The 15,546-nt window shown below is 35.8% G+C and overlaps 1 pseudogene; it reads right to left on the bottom strand.

Moving 5' to 3' along the window:
• Positions 1-6,263: 6,263 nt before the first annotated feature.
• On the bottom strand, positions 6,264-11,541 carry LOC137747883 (copper-transporting ATPase HMA4-like; annotated as a pseudogene).
• Positions 11,542-15,546: the final 4,005 nt, after the last annotated feature.

The following is a 15,546-nucleotide window of genomic DNA, read 5'->3' as shown; positions in this document are numbered from 1 at the left end:
AGTCACTGCTGTTGCTATCTCTGCCTCTTTTCTCTCTCTGTCTCTCTGTCTCTCTCTTTCTCAACCTCGCTACCTGTATCTTTCTCTCTCTAGTTCTCTCTGAAACATGTTTTATATTTTTTATTTGTGTTTGTTGAAAGGGCAGGAGTCTAGTCAAGTGAATTTATATCTAGCTAGAACCAGCAGGGGTGGAGTCCAAGTGGCAAACCGGCGTTGTAAATAAGAAACCCAAAAATTGCCGGTCATAACACGCATTTGTGAGTTGTGATTGGACAAGGGGGATGATTTTACCGGAAGTAATAGGTTGTCCGGTCAATTGCCCTTGAGTTTTATTTTATTTTATTACCTAGAGAGCAATGTAATGAGCTTTTAACCACTAAGAGATGTCAAATTTTGAATCTAAAATTTAAATTTGACAACTTAATTATGTGGCATTTTGACATATTTTCATGTTTTGCTCTCCAAGTGATATGTCAAATTAAACTATTATTTTATTACATTATTTTTTTTCTTAATTTCTATCTTATACCTTAAATTTTACATATAAATCATTCAAAATAAAAGTCATATTAATTAATACTAATACAAATAATCCAACATACAACCCCTTAACTGAAAATAGAAGAAATAAAAATCCAACTCAATAATCATCACCTCTGCAACAACTCCATAAGCAAGCATCCTCATAGCAGCGGTGACCTTTTGTAAAGGTGATAAACCAAGATGACCTGATCGATCCCTTTTTTGAGCAAAGTTTGAGTCATAGGCTTCTACCACACTTACAATTCGAAGGGAAAGAGGTCGACTCATCTGAAATCTCCTTCGAAATTAGTAAAAAAAATTTGAAGCTGCTGTCAAATTTGACAGCAAGCCCATTTTCTACCATTCCTTGTCATGCCACATAAGATTTGCTATTTTGGTTGGAAACAATTAGTGGCTATCATTTTTTACTGTTATAGCTTATGTGGACAATTTGGCATCTCCTTTGGAGATGCTATAATGTTTATTTCAATGACACCCGAAAGTTTGAGTAATGTTTGGAAGACTAATTTTATAAATTAAATGATATGAAAGTTGATAAATATGTTTAGTTTTAATTGATGACACATCATTTAGTTTGTAAATTGTGTCAACATATTTAGTCTCTATTACTCTGAAAGTTTAGGATAGAAGAGTTTGGTTTTTTTTTTTTTGGGGATGTAAGAATCCCAGGGATCCACCAATCATGTCCGTTCATTGTACATCGTGCGGTCAAAAATCATTATAAAATTTGTTATTTAAAATTAAATATAAATTGTACCAGAAGAAAACTGGTTTCACGATGTACGATGAACGAACACGATCGGAAGATCCCTGGGATCCTAACAAATAGGATCCTCATTCAATAAACTGCTATTTATTTTTGTTTATGCAGTTGTTTGCAATGAGTACAGATCCTCTCTGGATCTAAAAAGACTGAGCCTAAGGATCAAATGATCTGGACCGTTGAAATTTGATCTAACAGCTATAAACAGGGGGCCTTTTAAAAGTTATAATAATTGTAGCCATTTGATCAAATTTCAACGGCCTAGATCATTTGATCTTTAAGCTCATTTTTTTTAAATCTAAAGAGGATCTGTACTCGTTTGCAATTGCAATGTACTCTCTAAAAATGTAATTTTCTTAAGTCAAAGCATCCTATCATTTTATCGTTGATGGTCACGTAGTCTAACACTTTTCTTGTTTTTATTTTTTTTTATTTTTTTATTAAATAAAAAATAAAATGTGTTAGTTGATACAATCAGTGAATTCATTAACTAGTGCATTGTTGTATGTAAAATTACCATATGAGGTAAATTATTTACGTCTTTTACAAAATTAGGAGATTCCAAATTCATCAATCTCATTATGGAAGGGGTAAATTATTTTCCTTTTGCTCTCGAAGGTCCCAAATTTAAGAATACGGCATAGAGAATTTAGGTTTGTCTTGGCACGAGCGATTTTTATTTTCTACATTAGAATAAATTTCTATAAATTATTTACGATAGTTGGAGGTTAATGACCAATTATCACCTTCTGCGACCATAGGTTAACCTACATCTCGTATAGCTAGCTACAACCATAGGTTTATTTTCACCATATGGTCAACAAACATCTCATCTAGCTAACTACGACCATAGGTTTATTTTCACCACATGGTCAACATATATCTCGTATAGCTAGCTACGACCATAGGTTTATTGCAGGTACCAAAATAGTAGAGGCTAGATAGTCTAGTAGACGCTAGTCATCAATCAGGTAGTTGCCATTTTACTTGCTTGCTATACAACTTGAATGATGTTATGTGTATGACTGAGTTACTTACTTTGGTTTGATGAGACTTGAGATATGAAATTTATTACTATAATGATAGTATTATTATTATGTAATTTTTTACTCATATGTAATTTCAAAACGGGGGTTAATATGTTTATAAATGATTTTGACTAGATAAACTTGATCCACTGACACATTGTTTTGTCGACCCCTTAGGACATAGTGAGAACAAGGAAACTTCTAGGAGTGACAAGTGGGCTTGCCAATGAGGCTTCCACCTATGGACTTGGGTGATGATCTCTTTACTGCAATTTTATCCAGTTTGTAATAATTGCATGTTTGTACTTTTGATTATGCATGGCACTGCACTACACTACTTTGTGTTAACTGTTGTATGAACTATTGTCTGTTCCGTATGATATGATAATAATGGGATGTACCCCTTGACTTCTATCCATAAATCGTTTTTCTGCTCCAATACTTTTGACCTAAACTTTTTAGCCCAAGGTTATTAAAGAATAAATTTAAGCTAATTTTTTTAAGTAAAATTATGTACACTATTCTAATTTAATTTTATGAACATTTTAACCAAAAATATTTAAATTTCGACAAATATTGAAAAATCATTAAATTTGTGTGAATTTTGAGTTAAATAATAAATTTTTTTAGTTATTTTATTCGTTGGATTTAAATTTGGGCTGTTAGATCCTTTTTTATACCGTTGGATTTGATCATATTAGATATCAGCTGTTGGATTCAATGAAATTATAAAAATAAAACAAAAACATTAACTAAATTAACTGTGGACCGTTGGATAACCAACGACCGTTTGAATTTCAGCCTTTGATCAATCAGAAGAGCCGTTGGCCCAATTTTCTTAGCCAACAATTGCTGGTGTTACATCCCGATCCTGACATACGTCCAAGATCGACACGTGACGTCAACACATCCTTATTTATTTAACATGTCTCGTCTCCGAGACAAGACCAAAGCACAATCAATGATTTAACCACTCATTCATTTTCTTTTATTTCATGGCTGCCTTGAACCTTTGCGTTAGATTGCCTACGTACCCTAAGAAGGGATCAAACCATTCGTAGTTCACCATTCACTACACTTTGACATTTCTCAAAGTACGTTCAAGCAGAAAAACATATCATTCCTCAATCAATTATTAGAACTTGACAAACAAGAAATTACTAGATTCAGGGCGACATAACAAACCCACATGACAATCAAGATTTCCATTTCATCCATCTTATAAATCACTATGTTTCAACATAATACTGCAATTTATAGCACGAAACATCTCAATGAACAACCAATGAAGCACAATATTATTCTCTAGCCACATTGGTCAACGAATCTGATCATAGTAATAACAATTGTATCCACAATCACTCCAATTAATCAATCCCAAGAATCGAAGATGCACGATATTAACATTTAACTACGTTAATCAATCAATAAGATCACATATCAATTCACGAAATTTAATAAAGGAATTCTACATAATTCCCTACCTGGATTCCTAGTAATAACATGATAAATCTAATTTATAAACACAACGTCTACTATAAGCAATCCCTATTCACTCGAATCTAGGGTCAGACTAACCTTATGAAAATGAGCAAGAGTAGGGATTTCAGACCACTCAACAAAATCTAACTAAAATATGGTCGCCTATCGAAATGTACCAAGTACAACTAATCCTCATCACCCTTAGAACACGTATGGTCCCCCATTGTGGATATACCAAGTAGAACTATAGGCATAATCTAATAGTACAGGCAGTGATCACCTATCGCGGATATACCAAGCATGATCACCCTTCAAATACGTATAGTCCCCTATCGTGGATATACAAAGTAGGACCACATTCTATCTCTAGGTAATGATCACCCACTACTACAAAAGAGACTATCACTGGCGGTGTGAAAACCAACAAGAAACCCCAATTACTGTCGGATTTTTGGTGTAAATCTGACATCAAATCATGCAATGTTGCATAGAGGAATCGACACCATTGCTAGCGTCACGAAAAGGGCATTGACGTCGGTTAGTCCTCTTAATCCACCATCATGAAGCAAAGTAATATAAAATAAAAAGAACAACAACGTCGGTTAAAAGTGACATCGAACTTTACGTTGCTTAGAAGCAACATTATAATATCAAACTACTATCGGTCCTAACCGACATTACCTTGCATCTGGATAAATAAAATAATTATTATGATGTCACCCATAAGCGACACCAAATATATTAATAAAAAAAAATTGGCTTCAGTTTTTTGTTATTAATAATTAAAAAATTAGAAAAGATAATTCCCACCATATTTCATATATAGGCCAAAGCAAACATTAATAAAACTATTGACAATAACAATATTACCAAACAGTAACAATTATCCACCATAACTACAATTAACTACAATTCTTAAAAATGTACAACCCATACATATTCTTCCTAAACTCTTGCAAAAGATTTTGAACCGGTGGTGCGGTTCATTGTTTTCAACTGCCGATTATAATTATTTTTTTTACAGCAATCTCCTGAAAAATAAGAAAATTTATTACACAAATTTCAAGGTATAATAAAATAAATCATAAACGGAAGATTTTTGTGATCTCTAACCTCTACCGCTACATGCTTTGGAAAAACACTAGAATTATCACTAATGCATTTTCCAAACGAATCAAATGAACAATGCAGTTCTTTCAAATTGGGAATTGAGGATCCGTGTCTCCGTTGAGTTGATCCTTATAAATACAGAAAAAACAATTAAAAATCAAGAAACAAAAATCAATTTTCAATTTAAGCATAATACTACTTAGAATACAAAACTAAAACTGAAATTAATAATCATAATAATTTAAAAATGAACCAACTTCGAACTCTTCACCTTCGAAATGGAGTTCCTCAGAATGTTGATCTTCACAATGTGGATCCATAGCAAAAGTTAATGGAAGGAAAAGGAGAAAAACTGAAACGGAGGAAGAAAGGAGAAGAAGGAGAAGAAGGAGAAGAATACGAAATACATAAATTACAATAGTGAAATCCAAGAACGGGATTTCACATCTGGACACACCCACATGGGTTGGGTTGCCCCTTGCATCAATGATAAATGCTGGAGCACATCATTCATAGAAGGGAAAATTTAGAACTTACTCCAAGGGTTGGAGTTAGTCTAAGGGGGAGGGGGTAGAGATGGGCTTAGCCTCACAATGGATTAGCAATAATATGGTTCAAATTTGCCTTTGGCGAGAATTGAACCTCAAGCCTCTCATCTATAAATGAAGAGGAATACCACTAGACCGTAGTACTAAGTAGCAAATTGGTAGTTAGATTAACCTAAAGGTAACGTTAAGAGCTTCTTGATGAGAAATAACGATATTTTATCTAATGGGTGTTTGTGTATGACTTAAATTGACAAAAAAAATTAATATAATTGCTTCAAATATAAAAGTAGAGATGAAATTGGCAGCTTTTAAAGTGTTTAAGAAAAATAGTTTAACGACATAATTTTTACTCTGAATAATTTGGGGACTAAAGCATCATGCTAGACCGTAGTACTAAGTAACAAATTGGCAGTTAAATCCGCAACTTAGTGGTAACGTTAAGAGCTTATGGATGAGAAAATGACGATATTTCCTCTAAAGGGTGTCCTGTGTTTAACTTAAATTGACAAAAAAATAAATAATATAATTGCTTTGAATATAAAAGTAGAGATGAAATCGACAGCTTTTAAAATGTTTAAGAAAAATAGTTGACCTAATTTTGCTTTGAATAATTCGGGACTAAATCGACAATTATTACAGCGTTTACATACAACCAAGCTCTAGTTGAACTTTCTTCGGATTCACAAATCATCTAAACTTAGCTTATTAGTTTTTTGGAACAGAAAAAAATGAAAGATGATACGCAAAAGTTCAATCGAAGAATCATGGCCTTATGCTTCTAAATTAATTATTAATCACGATCGCATGTACAAATTCATTGCTGCAACAACGAAGGGAAGCAACAACCAGAGGTTGAAAACTAGTCAGACGTACGTACACCATCACGCAAACTTGCCGTTGGAGACGCTCTGAATATGCAAAGGCTTCTTATATGACTGCAACAAGAGAGAAGAACATACCACGCTGAGAGATGAAGCAGCCATACATGCACCGGCAAGCCACGGTGGTAGTCCAATTCTAGTGAAAGGGAACAAGACTCCAGCTACGACTGGCATGCCAAGGATATTGTAGCCCGGGCCCAGACATAATTCAATCGAATTCGTGACATAGTTTTTCTGGAGAGATCTATGGCTGTAACTACATCTTCCAATTAGTTGCTATTCATCAGAATTATATCAGCGGCTTCTATAGCTACGTCGGTGCCAGCACTAATTGCCATGCCAAAATCTGCTGAAACCAAAGCTGAAGAGTCATTAATTCCATCCCCCATCATTGCCACCGCCATTCCTTTCATCTGCAGCCAATTTCAGTTAACTGTTAGAAATGGCTAAACAAACTTAATATAGAAATAGTTTGAAAATTTCTTAAAAACATCGGTTTAATATAGATAAGTCATTTGAATCTGCAAACCAGAATAAAACAGCGTGTGTAGCTGGGTATTGTAATGTATTCACACCACCCTCGTAATATTTCATAATCGTACCTGCAATTCTTTGATTCTATCAGCTTTACCCAGTGGATCCGTCTCAGCGTACACCTTATCAAAGCCAACCTCTTTCGCTATGGCTGCTGCTGTAGCCCAGTTATCACCAGTAAGCATGATGCTAGTAATGTTCATCGAGTGAAGATAAGAGATAACCTGCGCAGCCTCTGGCTTCACTGGATCAGTTACAGCAAAAGACCCGGCAATCTTTCCATCAATGGCAACCAACACATATGTTCGAGCCAGATTCTCGTGTTCCGAAACATATTTCTCAACCTCAGGACTAACCTGGACATTATTATGCGCATGAGTCTCTTGTTCCCAACCAAAACCATTTTGTCTCAAACTCTTCCACTAACGCCGCCAGCTCCTGTGTGCACCTCAAAATCCTCAGCCTCCATCACCTGTTCGGTTGATCCAAACGGCTTTTGCAGCCTCTTAGCATGCTCCACCACCGATTACGCTATTGGGTGTTCACTATTTGCCTACATATTTCTCAGATAGAGGAATGTTAGCATGATTGACAAATCAATTTTACGATAACATAAACAGTGATTTATCTCATCCTAACTACTCTACAAACACTAACATTTTTAATGCAACTACGCAAATGAAGCTTTTAATGTACAAATTTGAAATATAAGCACCAACGTCTGTGGTAATAAAAACAGCACGGAACTCCTCCATTGAGTAATTGGAGACAAGCACTGCATTGACAACCACGGGTTTCCTAACTGTTAGAGTCCCTATTTTATCAAAGACAACCGTTTTCACCTGCAAGCATCAAACACATGTCAGTAAACGTCCAGACATCAATAAAGTGCCAAATGCTAAAAAATGTATCAACCTTCATGACTTAGGTACCATTTGTTCAACTTTTAATTTTAGAAAGGAAAAAAAAAAAAAGAACGAAACAATTATTAGCCTTGTTATCAGAAAAGGAGTTGGGGAAAACTCTCCCTCAGTAAGAGCTGTTATCTACAAGAAACGGGGAAACTTGGCAAGTATGGCTTGCTGACATAGACAAGGTGCATACAACCACCAATCGTTCCAGAACCAAAGAGTCATATGAGACAAATTCCAAACATGAAATGATAGTTGCTTGTTCAATCCCAATACATACAGAAAGAACATCCTTCATACCCAATGACATAGATTGCATTTAGTTTTATGTCAAGAGACCCAATGACATAGATTGCATTTAGTTTTATGTCAAGAGCCTAAACGTTGACAGAACGGAGGCAGAGCGTTTCACTGGTCAGAAATGAAGTGCATAACCTGTTATATTACGGAACTATGTTGGTAGCATAGGTCATAATACAAAATGACTAGAACAATACGAGGAGAGCAACTTCATAACAAAGGAAAGATGAGAAAACGGACTACACTTGCACCCTCAGACATATGGATAGTATCTAATTAGTAATTGTCATTTCCTAATACCAAAACAAACAGGTTTTCGACGTCCTCAGAAGGACGAGTAAGTAGGAACAAGTATAATGAAGCCATACCGAAAAAACATGAAAATAAAATGCATGAAAAGTTGAAAACCCAGATTCTGAATTGAAAAGCAATTTGTTTCCCAAGATAAGGTGGTCTTACCTTATGAGCCTTTTCGAGTGCATTTCCACCCTTGATAAGAGCACCTTGCGAAGCACCTTCCCTGTTGCAACCATTACTGTCGTAGGGCGGTTGCTAGTCCCAAGGCACAAGGGCAAGCAACCACTAATACTGAGATACCGAATTGTAATGCCAGCTCAAATTTATCGATGCCTTTTGAGTTTTCCGGAAAAAGACCAAATTCTCCAGGGATGAACCATCCAAGCCATGTCAAAAATGCAACAATGACAACCTGATGTAGGAAAGAAAAAAAAGAATCAATCATGCAATTGAAAAAATGTCATAATATGTGGTGTAATGACAAAATAATGCAGAAAAGAAAGCAAAAAAAAAAAAAAAAAAATAGAAAATTTAATTTTATTCTGACAGGGAAGAAATACATTTGACTTCCTCCAAAAATCTAACACACAAATAAATACAAAAAAAAACACGAACACACACAAACTATATCAAGCAGGGAAAATCGCCTACGAAAAAAATTGTGTTAAAATCTTGACAAAAGAATGAAAATCCTAAAAAGATTAGGGATATGTTTGTGATATTTGCAGTTTAGCACATAAGGAGCTGAGACAAACACAAAATTAAATGCAAAAGACTACCAAATGCAAGATTGAATGCAAAAACTTTGAGATCGGCCTTGGACAAAAACCTATATTTGGGAAAAATGGGAGAGAGGAAGAGAATAAATTTGGGTCACTAAATTTTGAAGAGAAATAGACATGCATGCAATAAAATTCCATAAAAAAATAAGAAAATGAAAAAAAAAATAATCAGAAAACCAACTCTTATTTTATATATGCGCACATACACATATATAAAATCATCAAGAATAAATTAAAACAAGTAATATGAAAAATATATCAATAAATAAAAGAGCAAAGCAAGATGTCATTTGCCAAGAGAGACTTTTACCACGGTTTGATGATTTTGCATGCCTTGGAGGAAGCCCACCACCCATACGTTCCATTTATGTCATTGCTTTTGCTATCTCTCTCTCTCTCTCTCTCTACTTCACTACCTCTATCTTTCTCTGTCTAGTTCTCTCTGAACCATGTTTTATATTTTTTTATCTGTGTCCGTTGAAAGAGCAGGAGTCTAGTCAAGTGAATTTATACCTAGAATCAGCAGGGGTGGAGTTCAAGTGGCAAACCAGCGTTGTAAACGAGAAACCCAAAAACGCCGATCATAACGAGCGATTTTTATTTTCTACATCAGAATAAATTTCTATAAATTATTTACAATAGTTGGATATCACCTTCTGCAGTCCAGTATGTTGGAGATTATATATATATGGCCTTTTATGCAAAAGGATCCACATTTTTATCAAAAAATGAGGATTAGATGTGGGATCCACTGCTCATCAAATATCAACGATTTGAATCTATTTTGCAAGTCTCAATTCATAGATCATTCATAGATCATCCTTACAAAAATTCAATTCAATTCGAAACTATTTGCCTATTTAATAATCAAGCTAAAATTTTATTATTTATTATATAACAAAGTATGCGTTAATTTTTTTGAATCTAATTAGACGTCTTAAATATTTCCAATTTGGCTAATATTTTGCAAGGATGATCTATGAAGCGCAACTTGAAAAATAGATGGTTCAGATTATTAAAGTTCGATATGTTGTGGACCTCACAACTAATCTCCATTTAAAAAAAAAATGAGGATCATTTTCCTTAAAGGCTTCCTATATATATAATGAAGGGAACTATGGAGATTTCTATGGAATTTCTAATGACTTGCATGAATATACAATTCAGAATTTATATACATAAATAACGGAAGTAAAACAATCAATAGTTATGGAAATCCCGTTTAAGAAGCATAGGTTCATAGTTGAAGCATCAAAGAAACATATTGAAGAATAAAGAGAGGTATTTGTGAGTTGTACCTTTGGACCTAGACTTAATTCCATTGATTGACCACCTCCAAGATCTCTTATGTGGAACTATGTTTTTCCAGGGTCAGATTAACACTGATCCGAATACACATGCTTTAGAAGTTCGGTCATAAACAAAATAGCTTCCGATGCGGAGTAGATCAGCAATGCCATCATCATCCTATTTCAGAATCAGTGGCCAAAGTCCATCGACTTCGATGAGATAGATCATGCTTGTTTTGCAAGATTCAGGAACCTAATCTAGCAAGAAATCAACAGGTTTCCTATAGTCTTGAAGTCCTTACAATCTAAAGACCAGCGTGTGCTACAAGTAATCATACTCCTAAGAGAATGGCATATCTACTTCCTAGATATCCTCATGGATTTTCCTGGTTCAATAAGGATTTTACTATCCTAGCAGGTCTCTTCCACGACTGGTATAAATACACAATTCTAGGATTCATATCTGATAACCCAATCTCTGCATACTTATTCCCTTGCATACTACTTGAGTCTTAATATTTCTTACTAACTTGATCTTTAGAAAACCTTTGACCAGCACACCCCTCGGTCTTTAGCTTACTTATGGTTGTTCGTTCTTTTAGAAGTTAACGAGTTTCGGCATCACCACCAGAAGCGATGAAGCAAATTTGGTTCTGACAATCAGTGCTTTCATTGAGAATTGAACTCAATAACCTCTTGACCAAATCGCTTTACCACAAACATAAGTGTTGAAGAGAACCTTGTTAATGCTAGTGTTAATACCTAACGACTTTTTACCTTTAGTCTAATCGATGCAAAAAAAAAAAAAAAAAAAAAAAAGTCTAGGGCAAGAAGGATTCCCATGGGCTAAAGACCTAGTATCAGAGTAAGGTGGTACTCTAACTATTGCAATGGAAATATTTATAATCATTAAGTTTGGGAGGTAACGTTTCCCTGAATCAACGCTACCTAGGTGTGAGACCATGATTTTCTAGGGCCAGAGTAAGGTTGATCCAAATACAGTTACCTCAAAATTCTAGTCGTGAACTCACCAACTTCGAGCAAAGTTGGACCAAACGGAGCAGCGGTACCATCATCACGCTGTTCTGGGGCAATATGTGGAATCCTAGTGACTCTGCTAGATAAACATGCTTGTTTCGTAAAACATCCAATTTGATCCAGATATAGACATAATCAGATCCTTTATAAGTCTTAGAGTTCCTATAATATAGGAATTGGTTTGCAGCGCAAGGAATCACAAGTCCTAAAATGGTGTAATATCTACTTCTAAATATCTTTTAGGAATCACCCGGCTTTGAACAAGGATTTTACCCTAGAAAGATCTATCCCTACGATATGGATACACACATCTATGGTTCATCTCTAGTAATGTAATCTTTATACTTGAATTTTATTGACCACTACTTGAGTCTAAAACAGTTCACTGACTTGACCGACAAAGTGCCTTTAGCCGGCACTCTTCAAAGATGCCATCGAAAAGTGGGAGTTCTTGACAACATCAACGAAGGACAGACCACACTTTACATTTTCAATAAGGCTCCGATCCGATCACTAAGGACGATAAAGCTAGCAGTCCAGGCAGAACACTATAGCCACGTGGTAATCTTCCACATCATGGATTGCCTAACTCCCCATAATGCCATCCTCAGCCAGAATAAGTTACACAAGATGAAAGTTGTCCCTTCCAACTACTATCAACTACTCCGCTACCTTGCTTTAAGAGGAGTAAAGGTAATTAAAGGAGACTAATCGACAACATGTTACTGTGCTGACGAAAGCATAAACATAATCTGGAAGGAAGAGCGAAGATTCAGTGCCCTCATGGAAGAGTCGGCATAACAATCACAGTCAGGGGGTCAGTAGACGAGCTACAAAGAATTTGACCTAGATCTTGACCCCAAGGACGACAACACCCAAAGTCAAAGGCAAACGAAGATGATGTAGTACCAGTTTCGATCTGATAGAACGCAACAAAAATTTAGGATCAGATCAAACTGACCGATCGCAGAAAAGGGTTATTCACTAACTCCATGAGGGCAAACAAAGATGTGTTCGCTTGGTCAGCAAAAGAAATGCCCGAAATCGATTCTGTTGTGATATGCCATCATCTTAACCTGGACCTAATTGCCAAACCAGTTATCCAACGCAAACGAAATCACAAAACAGAGCAAAGTAATATCATAGAGGTAGAGATCAACAAGTTCAAAGATGCCAAGTTCATCGTCAAAGTGCACCACCTAAAATGGCTAGCGATCATGGTATTAGTGTAAAAAAGAATGCTAAGTAGAGAGTATGTGTAGATTTCACAAACCTAAATATGGCCTCTCTAAAGGATCTATTCCTACTCCCTGTTACAACCAGTACCTTAAAATATTGTATATTATTCTCAAATCACGTGAAATGACTAAAATGCCTCTAGTTGGATGTCTTGAGTAATTATCGAGCCTTGACTTGAATTTTAGCTTCTTATACTTTCTTAGATTTTTTTTTTTAAAATGGTTTATGTATTCATGAATGCATGGTCGAAAACAAATTTGAAATTGGAGTTATGATGGTTACATTTTGTCACGGAATTAGTGTGGGCGCAAAATTGTAATTTCACTTAAAATCATTTTAAGTGGGATTATGCCCTACTCGGGGCCTTCCACTTCAATTCTTGCAACTTCACTCTCTCTCTAACTCTCGAAGCTCTTTCCATCTCTCTTTAGCACTGTGAGTCTTAGTCACCACCATCACCTATTCCGTCACCAATCTAACCTTAAATATACATATTCTAAACCCATGGGACTCGGGGAACACGAATATGGTCTTGCATGCATCATCGGAGCACCGTGAGGTGCTTTGCCATTGAAGTCGAGAGCCTCGAGCTCCATTCTTGAACCCTAGTGAGGTTTCTCACCTAAAATTTAATTCTTGACTAATGTTAAGTTCTAGTGTTGGTTCTATGATGATCTGCGTTGAGGTTGAGTTAGGATTCGAGGGTTTTAATCTCTTTAGTATATTGTGCATGTTTCCCTGTTTTCGACGAGCAATTTTGGCCAAAAGTCATAGAGTTCATGACTGGTGGTGCTTTAACTCAGTTGAAACCAATTCTAGGCAATTAAATCTTCAATTGCATGTGGATTTTGAGCTGGAAAGCTCAGGAAATTTACATGCTTGCTCAATGTGTTCGTTTCTAGAATCTAATGATGAAATTCGATGAGTCTCTATTGAATCCGAAATGGATTCAACCCTCGGGTAAGTTTTAAACCTATTAGTGAGGTTTTGTTCAAATTCTGGTTCAAAACATGTTGAAATGAGCCTTTGTATTACTGAGGTTTTGTTTAAGTTTTGGTTTAAAACACGTTGAAATATCCGAGCCCGTAATCGTGTTGTGGGTTTTCTGCAGTTTTCGACGAGGTCTTGATAATGGCAGATGGCGATCAATGGCAATGGCCATTAAACTTGACGGCAACAACGATTATGCTTTTAGATTTAACGGTATATTCCTTTAAGGCAGGTATATTCTGTTTCCTAGGTTAAACTTTCTAGACGACCGGCGCGTGGCACTGTCGACGGCGAGTGTAACAACTACTTGCCAAATGCTGATGGTAAGTACGATGTCTTGTTCAGTAGCAACAGTGACATGATGGTGGTGCGTCTTCCTGGTGCGTGACAGCTCGTGTTGATGCATGGCCAGAGCACGGCGGCGCATGAGGAACCCGATACCTATTTTAGGTTTTTAAATTCGTCATTCTGAATCACATGATGCCCTTCATTTGTGTAAATTCAAAGGTTAAATGGTAACGTGGATAATTTTCTTAGAATGTCTAGAAATGCTTATTTAAGCTAAATATTACGTTCATAGGTATACACAAGGTTAAAAGGGATTCAGGCAAGAAGCTTAACGAGGAAGGACATTCTACTTACCTGTGAGTGGATCCCTTCGAAAGCTAAACGTTTTTAAATAAACTATTATATATGCCGATGTATATTACTATTGGATGGCCTTTAAGGAGACTTGAATATAGTTAGATTTTAAATGATATCTTGAGGCTATTGGAGATTTATTTTCACCACATGGCCAACATACATCTCGTATAGCTAGCTACGACCATAGGTTTATTGCAAGTACATGCTAGATACTCTAGTAGACGCTAGTCATCAATCAGGTAGATGCCATTTCACTTGCTTGCTATACAACTTGAATGATGTTTTGTGTATGATTGAGTTACTTATTTTGGTACGATGAGAGTTGAGATATGACAATTATTACTATAATGTTAGTATTATTATTATGTAATTTTTAACTCATATGTGATTTCAAAACAGGGGATATATGTTTAAATGATTTTGACTAGATAAACTTGATCGACTAACACATTGTTTTGTCGACCCCTTAGGACATAGTGAGAACAAGGAAACTTCAGGGGGTGACAAGTAGGCTTGCCAGTGAGGCTTCCACCTACGGACTTGGGTGATGATCTCTTTACTGCAATTTTATCCAGTTTGTAATAATTGCATGTTTGAACTTTTGATTATGCATGGCATTGCACTACACTGCTTTGTGTTAACTGTTGTATGAACTACTGTCTGTTCCAGATGATGTGATAATAATGGGATGTACCCCTTAACTGATGTCCCTAAGTGGGGGGTTGTTTTGGATTTGCAGGCTTGTTGACATTTGAATTTAATAAAGAACATTTTTGTTCAAATCTATTCACATCGTTAATTCCTTACTATGGCTTTGTCATTAAGTTGGCATTGTGACATCATCTAATGATAGGGGTTATCTTGTGAATTAGTGTCGGCTATCAACAATACAACCTCTTAATTGCTATTAGGTCAGGGTGTGTCACTCCCATGGATCGATTTGTTGGTGGACTCGACCACGGGGCACAAATTACTAAGCTTCTTGGACTCTTACTCTGAATACAACGAGATAAGAATGTATAAGCCAGATATGGAAGCGACGTTCTTTGTTATCCACCAAGGTACGTACTGTTAGAAAGTTAGAATGACTATCAATGTCAACATAAATAAAGAAAATTGTCTAGAAGTCACTCGTGTGTGAACCCAATTCTCTTTGCAGATTGAGA

The sequence above is a fragment of the Pyrus communis genome, chromosome 2 (assembly GCF_041283825.1).
Source record: "Pyrus communis isolate YQ-2024b chromosome 2, ASM4128382v1, whole genome shotgun sequence".
NCBI lineage: Eukaryota > Viridiplantae > Streptophyta > Magnoliopsida > Rosales > Rosaceae > Pyrus > Pyrus communis.
Note: the sequence above shows the minus strand (reverse complement) of the source record. Positions and strands in the feature narration are given on the sequence as shown.